Raw genomic sequence first — 2,757 nt, forward strand, 5'->3', positions numbered from 1 at the left:
TTTATCCAAAGGAATCTTTAATTTTTTAGAATTAATCCCTCTGTATACTCTTCCTCGACTGGATCTATTTGTATCCTTTTACAAGAGTAAAATTGTAATTATAAATATAAAGCTTTCATAAGTTCTGTAAGACATTTTACTGAATTTTAAAACTTGAAATTTTAAAAATGAAACTTGAAGGTGACTTGGGGAAATCAAACTTCAATTATTATCTGGAGTGAAGGCAGTCTTGAGAAGACTATTTTTCTGAGTGCATTTTGTCTAACTCTGGTAACCCTCTGAAAATAAACTGTCAACATACCGATGTTTCTAATCTCGATGCTTTAACATGATCCACAAATAAGACTTCTCTCTGAATAACCATAATAATAATATAACACCATACAATCTGACATTCAATCCATATTCAAATCTCCTCAATTGTGTCAGCTACTTTAGAGCTCTTCTAAATGTTTTTGCCATGCTAAAATTCTCATGATGAAACTGATACTAAAATTTAGCAAGTTTCATTTTTATTCTCTACTCTACTGAAGAGAAAATCATAGAGAAGAATTATATATTAAACATATACCTAAAATGATCTTTTTGTGTGTAGATATGAGGAGGCGAACTCTTAAGATTAAATCCAGTCAGGGAAGCTACTCAGAGGGAGGTTGAGAATTGTCGATGAAAAGACATTAGATACTCATTAAGTCAGAGGAAATAGTAATTGGGGGAAAGCATTGAAGAAAATCTTGTTTTAAGCTTTTGAAAAAAAAGCATTTTAATGATAATTGTCTCAACATGTAATAACTTATTTCTTCCTGTACCTGAGACATAGCTCATAGTATCAGCCTATAGCTAGTAGGTACCTTGTGTTTCCACAAAATATTCTATAATTACCTTTTCCACTCTATGCCAGGGCTCTGTAATTCAAATGAAATATTCCTCAGCCATCTAGGTTATATATTAGTAGTTGAGGATGTTCTATTTGTAGCTTATGTGGACACTTACATTGTTCAAGCTGTCATAAAGGGCATAAAGAAATCGTCAGAAGCAAGTTCTTTCTATGATAGACTTTAGAATATTCTCACAGTGAACTCCCACATTGCCTATTGTTCTGAGTCCCTGATACTCCTAAGACAACCGTAGGCTAAACTGGTACTCTGTATACTCAGTAGCCTTTTATTATGGAGATATACCAATGTCATAAGCAGAGGGAACAGAAATAACATTAATTTTTTAATATTCATCTATTCTTCTACACTTGATCTTAGCCAAAAGGCCGAGAAGCGATATGCCAAACACAGTAACAACAAAATCTCCAATGGAGACGTTACTGGGCCCACTCGAGCAAATCTATTCTTCAAATTTTATACTTAGAGTTAAAAAGTAGTATGAGTTTTAGTCACAAGTCCCAGTACCCTTGACCAAGGTTTCCATCTTCTCTGGCTTTGTCAGAAAGCCCTACTGAGGGTCTCATTGAGATACTAGCTTAATATTTGGTTTAAAAATTCCACTCCACCCCCAGGCTATGGACTTACATTTTGACAATGATCTTAGAATCACTTCCCAGTCATGTTTGATTTAGCATGCACAGAGTTATATTTTGAATTGAATTCAGATATCTAATGTGTGTTTTCTAACCCCAGCAAGCAATTATCTTACCACGGTTTGGTGTGCTATAATTTAACTCAATTCTACTGCTGCCTGTCTGGAGGCAATGTCAGATTCAAGAGTTTAAAGACTTAGGGAGTATGGTGCCACCAGCAGGTCAATCTGTACCTGTGAGGTGCGTGCATCAGCAACCTGATGGCACCTTCATACTTCCAGATACTCCAAAATTGCTGCTCTGCCTTTGGCCAGATCTTAAAAACTTGGGGCAAAGTTTACAAAGAAAATAAATGGCCAAAAGTTAGGTATGTGGGAGACACACTCACAAATCACCTCTGGCTCAGCTATATAATTGGAGGCAAGGCCTCTCTGGTTCCTGATCAAACTGCTTGACAGCCATGATCTCAGAGACTCAGAAACAAACCTCAGAACTCAGTGGCTTTTGGCAGAAATGCGTCCAGTCCCTGCAGGAGTTAACCGTGCTGGGCCATGCCGGGAGGGGGGGGGATAGGTTTTGTGCCTTGGCCTGTTCCCCGTGGCGACTTGGTGGCTGCCATCCTCGAGAAGTCATTGGGCAGTCAGGTTTGGGCCCGCAGTGACGAGAGACATGTGGGGCCTCATGGGATGGGGGTGGAGCCGACCCTTTCCTTCCTGCCCCAATGAGATCCCGAGTCTCCGCCCACTAATGGCCTCTCTTGATCAAGCTGCTTAATGGCCATGATCCAAGGGATTCAGGAACAAATCTTGGAACCCAGCAGGTTTTGAGAGAAATCCTTCCAGATTTAATTGGTAGAATTTCGGAATTCCAAAATCGCAAGGCCACTACTGTGGCCACGCGACATCATGTTATTCATAACCAGCAATAGAAAACAAATTGTCTACTGTTGCCTTTTAGGAAGATCTGAGTGTTGGGGTAAAATCCCAAATCAATAATGGTGGGTCTGGTGTCAAAATATTTAATGTAATCTAAGTAGGGGGAGGGTGTTGGATGGGGCTATACTGGGGTTTTTGGTGGTGGAAAATGGGCACTGGTGAAGGAACAGGTGTTTCATTTTAAGACTGAGACTTAAACTCAAAAGCTTTTAACTGCTTTCATGGTGATTCAATAAATAAAATTATAAAAAGGAAAAAAATAAGGTGGATTTCATGCCCAATTCAATCAGC

General features: G+C 38.9%; 1 pseudogene; it reads right to left on the reverse strand.

Moving 5' to 3' along the window:
- Positions 1-1,122: 1,122 nt before the first annotated feature.
- Positions 1,123-1,276, reverse strand: LOC130029525 (uncharacterized; annotated as a pseudogene).
- Between the last annotated feature and the right edge of the window lie 1,481 nt (positions 1,277-2,757).

Source organism: Sorex fumeus, unplaced genomic scaffold (assembly GCF_029834395.1).
Source record: "Sorex fumeus unplaced genomic scaffold, SorFum_2.1 ptg000003l, whole genome shotgun sequence".
NCBI lineage: Eukaryota > Metazoa > Chordata > Mammalia > Eulipotyphla > Soricidae > Sorex > Sorex fumeus.